General features: G+C 50.9%; 1 long non-coding RNA gene across 1 annotated transcript; it reads left to right on the top strand.

Annotated features, from left to right (window-relative positions):
• Positions 1-5,839: 5,839 nt before the first annotated feature.
• LOC116448373 lies at positions 5,840-14,362 on the top strand. Its single transcript, XR_004241912.1, has 3 exons — positions 5,840-6,026; positions 10,005-10,108; positions 13,057-14,362. It is a non-coding gene; the product is annotated as an uncharacterized LOC116448373 (long non-coding RNA).
• Positions 14,363-14,615: the final 253 nt, after the last annotated feature.

The following is a 14,615-nucleotide window of genomic DNA, read 5'->3' as shown; positions in this document are numbered from 1 at the left end:
GCAGTAAGCTGGGTGTAACCTATTAAAGCCCTTAAACACTCGTGGGAGCTCAGTGGGTGCCACAGGGTCGGGGTCCTGCTCTTCCCTAATCATGCTGACTATTTTTCTGCTGTCAGACTACCAACTTTAGGTGTTGCCAATAACTTGGGGAACAGCCTGAATGTATAAAATGAAGGCATTATTCAGCAGTCTGTGCTGACAGCTATCTTTAAGCAGCACATTTATCTGAAGTACAATGATGCTTCAATAGCAGACACCTGTAGAGTGCTTCCAGGGCACTAAAACGAGCTGGATGTTATCTGCAGGAAGGCTACGGCTCACAGCTTATTTGGACAAATTCTTTGCTGCAATAAGCCATTTTCTGCTATTACCAGTGAAATAAGCTAAACACCCACTTCTTTTCTTCTGCAATGAGAAGCTGTGCGTGATGAGACGAATTTGCAAAGCTTTTAAAGGATGGATGGGAGTTAAAGAACTTCCTCCAGGCTCTCAGGCACTGGCAAGCAGGACCGGAGTTGCTGCTGCAAAAGGAAGCTGGGAGGGGTATTGCAGCACAGGCAGCGCTGAAGCGGCTCGTGGAGCCAGAGCCGATGTGATGCTGGAACAGCAGGGCCCAGCACAGGCAAACTGGAGCACTGACAGATGAAACGGTTTGACTGTTGTGGCTCCACAGTCCGCTGTAGCTCAAATTTCTCTCGTTAAGCTTCAGAGAGCAGCAGCCAGCTCGTTAGTGGCGTCTCAGGGTCCCTGTGTTGGCAGCGGCTCTTATAAAGGTAACAGTGTCTGTAATGGCCCCTCCTGGGACCAAGCTGGACTGAGGCAGGGTCACAAGCACATTCATTCTCCCCAGGCAAAAATGCCTGGGAATGTGGCAGACTACATGGAGGGAAGGCAGGAGAGCACTGTCCCTTCCTTGCTGGCCACTGCTGGGGGTGGATGGATTTCACTCCCTGTTCAAAACACACAAACCTGTACCCTGCCATCGTTCTCATTTTGGTCCCCATTTCAGCTCAGACTTTCCTGTCCAGCTGCTGCTGGGGCACTGCTCTGATCCAGAATCACAGAGTGGTTTGGGTTGGAAGGCTCATATTGTTCCACCCCCTGCCATGGGCAGGGACACCTTCCACTGTCCCAGGCTGCTCCGAGCCCCGTCCAACCTGGCCTTGGACACTCCCAGAGATCCTGGGGCAGGCACAGCTTCTCTGGGCAACTTGTGCATCACCCCTGCCATGGCAGTGGCTCCCAAATGGGCACCAGTGGGACCCTGATTGGCCTCAGTTGCTCTTTGTACAGCTCAAACCGCGAGAAGCGGCTGGAAATGAGCCATGGTGCTCTGCTCCCATAACCAGTGACTGCAGCCCATACACAGAATTAGGCTGTTGCCGGGGGGGGGGGGGGGAAGTGGCCCCCAGCCTGCTGATGGGGTTGGATAAGCAGTGTGAGAGGCCAGCTTACACCTGGAGATGATGACCTTTCCTGTGGCCTTGTGCCGGAGCAGGTGGTTGAAGGCTTCATTTAGCTGCAAATTCAGTCACAGGTATTTATGGTGATGGCCGTGGGGCTTTGCAGGGAAGGAAGGGGCAGAATGATGTATAGGAAGAAGTCTGTATCAGAGTCTGGGCTTTCCACTCCTGGGACCCACCGCTGGCAGTGAAATAATGCAGGACCAGACCAGCTCCTGGGTATTCCTCTGCTCTACATCCTTGAGTGTGCTGGATGGTGGCTATGTAAATATTTCTGTGGAGCTGAGCCATTACTTAAGGATTAAAATACCATTGAATAAGTAAAAAAATGATTTGAACGCCATCAAATGTGCTCCGGGGGGGAAATGCAAATGAAGGAGCATCGGGATCCACTAATCCACTTCTGAAGCATTATCCCAACACATTATTCTTTAAGAACACAAGCCCCTTGGTATGGGAATGAGCGGGTCTTTATGGCATTGCCACTAAGCACATCACAATTCTGGCCTTGCTGTACCCATCCAGGAGTTAATGACTCCCTGGCTCCAACCCAATGAGAGAAGATTTAAAAGGGTGAGGGGAAAATGGGATTTCTTGATTTAATATTTTTGTTTCTTAGAGAACCAGGACTCTGGAGTTCCTGTGCCAGGGGCCTAACTGCTCACAAAACTCTGTTTCTACGAAGGAAAAAAAAAGGAGATTTGCTAGAATAATTCTGAGGAGCCTTCCCCATGCTTACCCCTTCAAGCTTGGAGAGTGCTCCAACATGGGGATGGGTATTGTTGGGGAATGGAGAAGATAAAGGAAGAACTGGAAAAAGCATCCTCCTGGTAAGGACTTGGAATTCTCCCACAGCACAAAAGGTTCTTCAGAAGCAACAGGTTAGGGGGAAGAGGAGGGTTTTTCTTCTTGCAAAATCCACTCTCACAATCCTGCCCTCCCACATGAACCTGCAAGGAGAGTGAGGAAAGAAGATGGACCTGCTGGAGGTCTTGCATGTAGTGTTGAGGCATAACCTACATGCTGAGGAGGGCTTTTACTTCAGTCCCACTTTCCAGAGCTTCCTTGATGCTTAGAGGGGATAATGGGGAAAAATTCTTCCCTGGGAGGGTGGGGAGGCCCTGGCACAGGCTACCCAGAGAAGCTGTGGCTGCCCCTGGATCCCTGGGGGTGTTCAAGGCCAGGTTGGATGGGGCTTGGAGCAGCCTGGGATAGCAGAAGGTGTCCCTGCCCATGGCAGGGGGCTGGAATGAGATGAGCTTGAAGGTGCCTCCCAACCCAACCCTTCCTGTGGTTCTGTCCCCACTGATGGCCTCGATGGCCGTGCCAACTGCTCTGCTGCTTGTGAGTGTTTCACCTCCCCTCTGCTCCAGCTGCAGTTCGTGCTGTGGCTTGTGCTGCCCTTCGGAGCCAGCTCACGTTCAGTGTCATCCCCAGCTGCCACTGTCACCTGAGACTGAAGGCTCACCCAGCAGCCCTGCAAAAGCTGCTCTGCTCAGAGAAGCACAGAGCACCTCAGGTGGGATGACTGAGGTTTTTCTCAAGCAAGTGGGAAGCTGGGGTGTGACCAACTCTTTCTCTGTACGTATTTAAATGTGCATATGGCACAGTGGGAAAAACGTGCCATGACTTCTGAAAGGTACAATGTTTCCAGGCCATGGGAACTCCTCTGCCACCAGGGATCTGCTGGGTACTGCCATCCGAGGAGGATGTCTACAGAAAGGAGCCCCATCCCTTTCCCTCTGCCCCAGCACAAAGCTCTGATGTAGTGAAGTGAAACGTTCTGCTAAGCAAGGACCCGTGTTTGCTGCTGACTTTACAAGCAGGAGTACATTAACTCCAGGCTGTACTGAAAATGTCACTCCTGTACCATTCAGACAGCCCATGTAATTGCCTCTGCTGTGGAGCAGGAGGAGGAGGGTGGCGTGGATCAAGGTACAGAAATGTTTCCTGCAGCCTGGCCCCTCCTCTGCTGCCATCTCTCTGTCAGAACCTCAGGACATTGCTTCATTTCAATGGCTTTGTCAGGGGATGTTCCCGTGTTCCAGAGGAATGGAGAACTTGGCATTTCAGCTGGCGGCTGCTGCCAAAAATTGCAGGAGTTGGACACCCCGCTACAGCTCCCTGGTGAAGGCTGAGTGGCACAGACACTGCTGCTCACAACCAGAGCTGCTGCCCTGGAGCCCATCAGGGGAGACACGCGGACACGGAGCTCCTCTGTGGTGAGACAGCTTCGTGACAGGGCCTGCTCAGGATGCTTCCCACCGAGGGGAGTGGGGAATTAACTCACCACTGCACGTGGCCTGTGGTGTCTCAGCACTGAACAGGTTCACCAGGAATGTCAAATTCTGTGTAGAAAGTTGGTGTTGAATAGTTCTGAAGTTTGCACTGTATCTGTGTGGGTTTAGTTTGTAAGAGCTGCCCTTCCTGCAGCCCCCGACACCTTCAGACTGTTGAAATTCAACAGGTCAGGGCTGCTGACTGAAGCTCTCACAGGCTGCACCCACCCGGGCGCTGTGCAATCCTCACCCCTGTGGGACCTGCATGCTTTCCCCTGCTTAGAGGGAGGGAAAATCAAGGTGCAAACCTGAAACGATCACCTCAGCTTACACAGATACATGCCAAAGAGACCAGATGCCAGCTTTTTTGACAATTTCTGACAGCTGAAATACCCAGGTGTAGAATTATGCTTCATGTGCTGCCCCCCGAGCAGCTGCTGCTGCTGTTTACCCTGGTTGAGTCCACGTCCCGTGGCCAAGAACCAGCGAGATTGTGCCACAGCGGGCTGGCAATTGCACCACGTCCTCATGCAACACCTGCAGGGATCTGCTACAGCATCTGCTTAAAGACCTGTGACAAGGAATCCCAAGGAGGGATGGGGCCAAAGATCTGTTGAGCTGAACCCATGGTGGGGCTTGGTATCTGAAAAAGTTTGTCTTAGTAGGTTTTTTTACATCTTTTAACAGCCCGCTGTTTGGAAAAGCTTCCCCCAAGTATCCCACTCTGCCAAAAATGACAGGGTAAGGGGGGAAAAAAGTAATCTGAGGGTTGTGAGGCAGAACTAAAGCCCTGAACAAAGAGACAAAAGTCCTTGCAGTTCTGGAAAACAATGGCTTTGTATCCTTACCTTCTGATCAACGACACTCTCTGCTGCCGCAGCTTTAGCGCCAGTCACACCACTTCCTCTGCTTCCCTGCCAAAAAAACCCCTTATTAGATGGGTGTCAGGAGAGAAACCGCGCAGTCCTGCTGTTCCCTCTGAATTAAACATTTGATTTCCCTGTGTTTTCAGGAGGAACCGTGAACGGCTCACGCTGTGCCTAGTAACAGTCCACTTAGCAGTTGCATTAGCTGCGCGTATTTATCGCCTTCCCCTCCCGCATGTGGCTCCTCAGGCAGAGCCTGCGCCTCCTCCATCGGCAGCGCTCGGCATCCCCTCGTCCGCATCCACAGCCACGGTGCCAAGGCTCGAAGGGGGCAACCTGCACGGCACACACCTGGATCTGCCCCCACACTGGCCCATGAGGGACCACGAGCCCGTTCCTGAACCCCCGTGCGTTTTCCTCAGCGCCTTTCCCCCGGCCTGGGCCGAGGCGGGGGCAGCTGCGAGCGGCGGAGTTCCAGGCGGGCAGAAGATGGCAGCAGCAGCCCAGCAACCGCGCTGCTTCACTGGGCAGGGATTGCCTTTCTCCGGGAATACCGAGTATTTTCACCCCTCTGGACTTCAGGATTGTGATCAAGGCACGAGAGACACCGCGCACGGACCGGGAAACCAAAGGAGACGGCTCAGCATGAAGAGCTCGGTGCGAGAAGGACCACGTAAGCATCGCCCAGGCATGGAAAGGTGTTTGTTCTTCCGGCCTGGGTGGATCTTTACAGAGACTTCTGTGGATTTTAGCTCCTTAGTGCAGGTACATGAGGCCCGGCAGATTTTCCCCATGGTCTTCCCAATACAGGGGATGTTGTCCCATGGGAGGCGGTGGGAAATGGGCAGCAAGCATTAAGGAGCAGCAGTGCTGGGACAGTTCTGTGCTGTGCTTCCATTTGGGATGTTTTTTCTTTTAGTCTTTGATCATTGTAGGAGACTCGTGTGGATTTTTAGCTCCTAGGGGGTGCAGGTACCCGAGGCCTTTTGGATTTTAAGCTTGGCATCCCCTTTCCCCAGTGCAAATATTTGGGAAAAATTAAAACCTCACATTTTTAGAGCTCTGCTTTTTCAAGGACAATGGCAAACATCCTGAACACTCCACCGTGGTGGGCGTGTAGGCTGGGATGGGCTGGCAGACACTGTAAGTGACATGTGGGACGGGAGGGAGATCTGAACATCACGCTGCCTTGCATCCTGGATTTGACCTTCCTCTTTTCTTCAGTCTTCTACACCTTTTGCAACATGCACGTAACTTCTGTTTCTGTTCTGTTCTTAGGTAAGGTCACTGGGATGGGACTTACAACATCTTCCAGCTCTGCTGCTGCTTCTCCTCCTAAAGATCTTGGCCGAGTCACCTGTGTGTCAATTCAGTGTCCACCCTTGTTAAAGGGAGTCCGAGACTCTCTGTTCTCCTTGGTAAGAGCCTGGAGAGGTGTCAGTGAACAGAGGTAAGTTTTTCTTGCTAATGCAGCATTTAAAGTGGCTGACTGCAAAGCAGGGCTTATGCTGTTGTAAGGTGTTGCCCAAATGCTAAAAGAAATAAGCGGGTTCTCATGTTAAAGAGGGTTTCAGGGCAAATGGCCACGGCAGAGGGTTTGGAGAGGGGGCTGGAAGCACTATCGAATTCCCAGAGCAGGGCTTTCTCTGGTGTGTGAAGCTGGTGGCCACTACCCTGTCAGTGTTTGTAGAGGGGACAAGGAGAGATCCAAAGTAGAGTGGGTTATGGAGAGGGAGATGATTGGAGCTGAAAGAGGGGAGCAGAGGAACAGCAAATCCTGGAGCCAGGCAGGGCAGGTACAAGCTCCCTTGAGAAACATGACGCAATTTCCTTCCCCAGTGTAAAGGTATTAGATTATTCTCGGTGATCCAATAAACACCACAAGCCTTTGCAGTGATCCCTGTACCTTGTGGGGCTGCAGAGGAGGGCATGGGGCATCCCATGACCAGGAGCTCTGCCACTTCGGCAGCCTTGAGCATCTCCTCCTCAGGAGGCTTGTCCAGGGATGAACAGCAGAGCCTGCAGCAGGGAAGGCTCTACCACCCTCTTGCCAGGGCAGTGTTTCATAAAGCTCTTACAGCTAAAGCAGAGGAGTACCTTTGGAGTGCTCCAGCATGATGGTGTGGGAGCAAAGATCTTCAATGCTGGGCTTGGGGGGAAAGCAAAGGAAGCCCTGTGTGGGGCTGAGCTCAGGCACACCTGGGGGAGCCGGAGGGTGCTGAAGGGGAGAGATGAATGATGGGGAAAAGAAGATGGGAAAAAAGAAAGGATGCTCTGTCCCAGCTTGGGGGGACTGGAGAGGCAACAGGGTCATTGCAGCTCCTCACAGTCCTGCTCCCAGCACAGCTGTGCATCCCCAGCGGACTGGGCACTGAGCACTTTCAATATTGGGTAAATATAAAAATGCTGGGTAAATATTTAGAGTATCTAAGTAGATCTTTGCAGCTCCAGTGAGCCACACCAGTTGAATACTTTGCAGAGGAGCATTTTGGATTCCAAAGGCTTGATTTTTTTTTTTTTTTTTACTTTTTTTTTTTTTTTTTTTTTTTTGGTAGTGAGAGAGTGCCTTTGCAGAAGCCTGTGGTGGATCCCAGCAGCAGAAAAGGGCTCTGTGCTGCCATCGCAGTGTGTCACCACACCGGTTTTCCCAATGGGGAAACCAAATATTCAGGGGCCATGGGTTGAGTCAGAGCTCGCAAAGCCAGGGGATGAGAACCCTGATCTGCTGACTCTCCATCCCTCAGTTTAACCACAGATTTGTCCCTTCCCCTCTGGGGATCTCGCACTCCAAAGCTGCGCTGCCATTTGCGCATGATTTTTGGAGAAAACTATTTTTGGAGAAAATAATGTGTTTCTCGGGCTGAAACATCTTACAATAACTCTCTGTCCAGAAGGCAGATGGGAATGTATGTGGGGGAGGGATGATGAGAAAAAAATTGGGGTGGAGAAATCAGTATGGCTATTTGTTAGAGGAAGACCAGAGCACACCCAGCAGTTACTGCTCCGCACAGCAGCTGCCGGACAGAGACCCAGGGCCAGGGCCGGGTGTGGCTGTGCCACAGGCACAGCGTGGCTGTCCAGCCCGTGCCATGCCAGGCGTATTCCCTGGCGCGGGGTGGGCTTGGCTGGCTGATTGTGCTGGAGGTAGCTCCCAGCTGGCAGAGGTGATCACAGCACCTGCGTGTCCTTATCTGCAGGTGAAGCAGCGTGTCTGCATGGGACCACGCCTTTGTGTGGCATTCCGGATCAGGAAGAGAGGTGGCTTCCTCTCATGAAATCCAGCAAGAGCTCTAAAGAGCAAAGTAACAGCAGGGGGACTGAGAGACAGGATCTGCGCCCTGATCAGGGCTCCAGCTGATGTGCCACAGTGAGGGATGCACTGCAACTGAATGGGTGTGGTATTTTCTGTGTATCCCCTTCTTCCTTCCAGGATTAGCTCCAATAGGTGGTGTTTTATTGCTTAGAGAGAGAGTGCCTTTCTTACTATGCCATGACCACTAGCCCTGGTGCCTTGTGGTGACGTGAAGGAGAAGGGAGCAGGCTCAAGCTGAGCGCTGGTACCATTTTTAGATATACCAGCTTGGTACTAAATACCATGCACAACTTGGATTGGAATCCTGCAAAAGGGCCATGAACTGACTCTTCTCTGGAACAAGTGGATTTTTTCAAATAGCATCCGTGGTCATAGAAGTGCTGAGACTACACACCCAGCGAAAATACAGAGGTGGGAGGAAAAATACCCGATGCAGCTCCCGGACGCTCGGTATTTCTCAGGCAAAAATGTGCGCTCACACACAGGAAGCCCTAAACATTTTGGACTGTACCTGCAGAGAGGACTGGGCACTGCACACCTGGACAGTGGAGGCTTGTGGGAGCATTAGCTGTGGTTTGGGAGCTCAGGCTCCTGGAATTCAGGCTGTACATCTGCAGGGCCATCACGGCATGGGCTCTCTCTGCTACACTGTCCTTCATATCTGCCCTTGCCAGGCGTCAGCCCTTACCTGTGAGCTCAAGTGGACAACTTGAGAAGCCTTTTGCTGCACTTTGCCACAGGGAGCCTGTCAGCTCATTTCATCAAATAAGCAATGGCCAGCAGTAATTGCTTCTTGTCTCTTCTGTACAGCCCTGATTAAAAACCAGGGGCACAGCCATCAAGTGTCATTGCTGTGGTATTTGCTGCCCAGAGAAACAAATGCACCTTCCCACCACCTTCCAGCTTCCCTCCCACAAGCAAGGAAGGTCTCACCTCAATGTACCTGCCATGAAGGCAGGTGCAACCAACTTAAATGTCTGTGAATGACCGTGCCTCTGCCCAGGATGACTGTCTGGGGGACTGGCCAGTGTTTCTTGGCTGGCAGTGTAGGAAACAGGATGGTCATCTCCACCTTGAAGCAGTTCAGATGCAATTGAAGTGAATCCCTTGCGGAACCCTCCTGGCTTCTGCTGAGCTACCACACAGATGGGTCTGGCTCACTGCATGCAGCAAAAGCCACTTAATTACAGCAGCAGCTCAATTTATTTGTTTTGGAGCATCCTTATTAGCCATCACTTAAGCTTGTAATTAAGGGAAGAATAGGGACTGTAAAAAGGGTACCATCCTGTGCTGCTGGTCTTGTCCCTGTGCTGCAGCAGCCCAGTGTTGCTCCAATCTGCTCAACACCTTCAGGACTCTCTCCCCTCCTGCACAGACAGCACTGCTGTCAGCTGTGCTCCAAATGCCTGCTTTATTCCTGGAAAAGCATGGCAGTGTTTTTTTCCTGGGACACTCTTAACTGACTGGGGTAGAATATCTGATGCCCCAAACGCTACGTAGGCACAGCATGAGCAGCAGGTACCTCCTGGAGGGATGTTGCTGCTCATCTCTTACAATAAATCCCCAGGTAGATTAGTACCCTCTCACCCAGTGGGAGAGAGCATCAAAATCCTTGCAGAGACCGTGGCAGGAAAAACAAAGGCCTGAGGAGTGAGACCTGAGGCTCACGTGGTAACCAAGGGAGCCAAGACCGTCTCCTCAGGAGAGAACACTGCTCAGGAACACAAAGCTACATCGCTGCTCTGACTGTGGCTGTTGTCATGTGCTGAAATCCTTGTGTTCAGTGGAGGTGTGGCTGCTCAGGTGCTTCTTCTCAAGTGCCCAAGATGTTTCTGTGATTTCCAGCCTGCCTCTGTACCACTGTCCTGAATCTCCTCCTCGCAATCCTACATCTTGATTGCACTCTTGGGGCTGAAGGGCTGCTCTGACAAGCACCACACAGCCATTTTCCACCCTTCCTGCTCTGAGACTCTGTTTTCTTTCATACAGCCCAGTTTTGGGATTCCTACATCTTATTTGAAACGCAGCCTGAACAACTACAAGCACTGGCAGGAAGCTTTAATCATCTCTGTGTTTTTCACAGGGACTGAGTATCTCATCCATGTCACCGTGATGCCTGCTCCTGGACCAGGGCCCACCACGGCCATCAACCCTGTGGGATTGGCTCTGCTCCCAGGAGGTTCACAGGTGAGTCTCAGGGATGCATCTCCAACCCAGCATCTTTGCAGGTACTCTCCTGGTGGGAGGCAGGGCTGGACTTGGCTTTGACAGCTGGCAGCTCCGGTCAACTACTTTTGTGTGGTCCAGGAGGAAATTCCCTAAGCTGGCAGGAGCAGCTCCTGTTTGTGGTGCAAGGGAATGTGTATCAACTGTCAGGGTCTGCTCACAGGACAGGGGAGAAGGCTGGATGCTGCATTTGTGTGCGTGTGAGCTGTCACAAGCTCCAGAGCAGTGTTTTCCTTCATTTATTCAAACATCTCAAGGAACAATAGGTTGCTGGACTGGGAGGGGAGAGGAGGAGTTTGCTCCTCCGTTCTTCTGAAGTGTCAGCATCTCACAGCACTCTTGCTCACTCCTGATTGATGAAAGATCCCGTGGTAAACATGGAAGTGCAGCGTGGAGAACCCCACGGCTGTAGTTGGAGTGAAGAGCCATCTCCAGGCTACACCAAACGAGATTATTTGTGTCCTGGTACAACCTTTGCTCGCAAACAACAGCCTCCCTGGGTAACCACACAACAGAGCACAAGTGCCTGTTTATTTGCCTCTGCTCACAATAGTGAGGGAAGGGAACCCATCTGTTTGGGCAAGGGAGAACAAAAACACAGAGGAGGGAAGTAACATCTGTAATATAGGCAGCCCAGAGAAAGAACCCTGTGATTCTAGAGATGTGAATAAATCTAGTGATTGCTCTTTGCTCAAAGTTCAAGCCAAGTCACCTAACCGGGAGCCTGGCAAGGAAAATAAGGACAAATAAATCATTCCTTCCTTATTGGCCTCATTTCTTGCTCAAAGACAAAACCCAAACCTCTCTGGCTGAGTTACAGTCCAGTAAGTGCATCCTTTCACTGACCCTATGTCCATCCCACAACCTTTTCTGCACTGACTCATCACAGCATCTGTTGTCGTCACCTCCCCAGTGTCCTGGGGACTGGCTTTATCACAAAAAAAGGACCTGTTCAAAGGCTACATTTTTAAGTGCCAGTCCTGGGCTCCCTGAAGATGATCCAGCCCATGAAGAGAAAGCTGGCAGGTTTGTCACAATCTCGCCTTTGCTTGTTAGAGTCAGTTGGAGAGTTTTACAGATCTGTTCTGAAGGTTGCTGGAGGCTGGTTTTTTTGTTTTAAAGTCGAGGCTGCAGCAGGCAGGCAGCCACTACTAAAAGGAGAAATTTAAAAAAAAAAAAGTAATTTGGGCTTTAAAGCCAGCTGACTGCTTTTCACAGGCTGAAGGATTTTTTATGTCTGGATGTTCCTGACCTGCAAGGTGAGGGGACATGTTGTCATGGAAGAGGATTTGAGCAGCTCCACCTTCTTTAACAAGGGTCCTGTGCTGACTTGTGAGAGCCTTTGATCGGACTTCAGGTACCCTGGCATGGCCACATCCAGCCATTCCTCGAGCTTTGTTTCCAGAGAAAAGATCCAAAATCAGACCTTTCTATTCCACCACCAGCCTTTCTTCATTTCCCTCCTCCCTAGATCCCATGAGGACGGAAAAAAAATTTAAACTTAGTGCTGCATATACTTTCACATTTGCTTTTTATAAAGAGGTTGGGATTAAGGCACATTTCACCCTAAGAACACCCTATTGGAAGGATAAGGTGCTGTTATCTCAGGCTGCTCCCTTAGTCTCCTCTGAATAGTTTTGCCGAGGTTGAGAGAACGTTTCTCAGCAATTACACAGAAATTGGCCGGTTTGGTGCACTTCTGACACATTCTGCAAAAATACTTGATGTGCCACAAAAGGACTGACTCAATGAGGGGAAAAAAATGTTTCTCATCCAGAAAAGTCATGGAAGTGAAGAGCTCACAAGGCTTCAGCCAGTCACCCCTCACCCCAAACAGTCCACAGCATCACCAGGGTTTATATTTGGATGATGTTCTCCCAAGACTGAGTCATATTTCCTGCCTCGAGTTGCTCCGAAAGGCTGGTGTTTCAGGCAGGGTCCACATTTCTGTCTGATTCATGCAACAGGCCCTATCTGTTGTTTTCGGGCGGGCTTGGATTACCCAGCGCATATGAAAATTAGACCCAAGCTGAGTCAACAAATATTGATCTACTCAACCTCAGGTCACAGCTGAGAACAGTGTTCCGAAGGAGTACTTCGGAGGGGCAGGATCACATCAGAGGGTGAAATTCAACCCTGCTCCAGGGAGTTTGCAACCTTAGTACAATCAATAGGAGCATCTGAAAACGCTGGTCTCATTCGGGTTACAAAGCCCGGGGTCTCTGAGCGGTTCCTCCTCTAGCAGCTGAGTGTAAGAAAATAATCAATGAATGATTATTCATTATATACAAATAATAACATATGAGAAGAGGAGGGGGAGTGGTGCTGAAATAGCTGCGTGTCGAGGGCATGTGGGGCTCTGAGCAGATCAGGATGGGAGCAGAGGGAAAAGCAAGGCAGTGGGACAGACTTGCTTGAGATGATTAATGCCCACCCACGCCCCATCATCATTCACGGTGTGAGCGTTCCTCTCAGACGGTGACTTGCGCTGCTGAACGTGCGATGTGCTGATTTTCCAGGTACTTGGCCATTTGACTTGAGGGTTTTTCTGAACGCACCGGATGAGATGCGATGTCTTGCGAGCACTGGAGTGGAGGCAGCAGAGCGGATTTTCCCCACTGCGGTGAATTAAGTAGGACGTGCTGCCTTCCCGAGCAGAGTCCCCGAGCCTCCCGTGTCTCGGCAGGGTCACAGTTTATTTGCTAACACCTCAGAGAAAAGCCAGTTTGTGTATTCAGACCAATGAGGCTGACTCATGGCAGGCCTGATCCCTGACCAGCAAAGTCTCTGGGATTACCGAGAAAATTATTTTCCCAGTCATAGGATGGTTTGGGTTGGAAGGGACCTTAAACATCATCCAGTTCCAACAAACTCTCTAGTCAGACGGGTTTTCCCTGTTTTCTCTCCAGCAGGATAGAAGGACAGGAGCAACCATCCATCAAGGCACATTGTCACCAGCCCAGCAGACAGCAAGCCCCAAGCGTGGAGAGGACAAGCTCTCACAAGCCCACATTTTTGGGCCTGGTTCCTGTTTCACGTGGCAGCAGGCTGGCCCCGACCCGATGCCTGCCCCAACGGAGCAGGACACGGCAGCTTGAAAGGGGCTGTCGGGAGAAGAACAGCTGAGAGCCACAACGATCTCAGCGCGTGTATAAATAGAGACAGAGCTGTTATCCTGATGAAATGAGACCAGATGTTTCTCCCAAATCCCTCCTCTCTGCTAGGGAAAATTATAGTTTAGTTACAGCAGGGCAAAGCGGGCAGCAAAATATTTTAGACCAACTAATGTTGGGAAGTCAAAGGGGCAAAATGCCTCACTGGGGCAGGGGTAGCATGGCCTGTGATGCTCCAGAGATGGCTCGGGCATGGTCAGAGTGGGAACTGGAGGAGTCTCTCGCTGCTTTTGTTCTATTTTTCTGCTTCCTATCCCAGTATTAATGGGCTGAGTTTTAAAGCCCATGCTGCGGCCGCTTTTGTGAGGTAGAAATTCAGTGTCAGCACATGTATCCTGGAGGCAGTTGGCACGAGATGAAGGAGGGATGGCAGCAGCAGTTAAAACTGGGCCTTGGCTCTTTAATATTTAACTTTCCCCAGTGCTGGGGGTTTTTTTAAATCAGTTTGCGCATTATCTGCCATCCCCGTTCAAAGAGGGTTTTAGCACAGAGATTTCAGTGCTTAATCCCATGGGCAAGGAAAGCGGAAGAGTCTCTGTGAAGGTTCCAGGGCTCAATCTGGCCTCAATTACACCAGCCTAAATCAGCAAAGAGTGGCCACGACAGACTTTGCCGTGACCGCATCGGGCTGGAGGTAACAAAGTTAGGGGTCAGTCCTCTATCTCTCCCAGAGATGCCTCTGATCCCTAAGGCTCCATCCATAAGGGAGTTCCCAGGAGGATACAAACACTGTCAGACTGGCTCAGAATAAACATCCACCTTGGGCAACAACTAGGGCCTGGCCGTGGCCAGCTGCAGATGCTTAGGAAGGGATATCGGAAGAGGGAGAGTATAAAGTGATCCTTCCTCTGGCATATCCTCCCAGCTCCTGGTAATCAGCAGTTGAGGGACTTCCTAAGCCGGAGGTTGCATGAATTTGTGTAATCCCTTTTGTTTTTTTCCTCATTCGTTTATACTTTTGGCCTCCGTGACATCCTGCGGCAATAAGTTCCACAATGTAATTATGTGTTGTGTGAAAAAGTACTTCCTTTTGTCTGCTTCAGTCCCGGCTCCTGAACATTTCTCTTCAGGCTCTTGTGTTGTGAAGAAAAGGGAAAAGGAATTCCAGGCCCATAGCAGACCTCTCTTGACCTCTTCAGACTTTTCTGTCTTTATTTGCCCCAAGGTTTTGCTCTTCCAAACTGGAGTCTCCCTGTTTTTCTAGTCTTTCCTCCTCATATGGTATCTATCCCATCACCTCCACTGTCCTTACCGCCCTCCTCCACGTCTCTTCTCATTTTATTATTGCCTTTTTC

This window comes from Corvus moneduloides, chromosome 9 (assembly GCF_009650955.1).
Source record: "Corvus moneduloides isolate bCorMon1 chromosome 9, bCorMon1.pri, whole genome shotgun sequence".
NCBI classification, from domain to species: Eukaryota; Metazoa; Chordata; class Aves; order Passeriformes; family Corvidae; genus Corvus; species Corvus moneduloides.
This window is presented reverse-complemented; position numbering and strand designations above follow the sequence as displayed.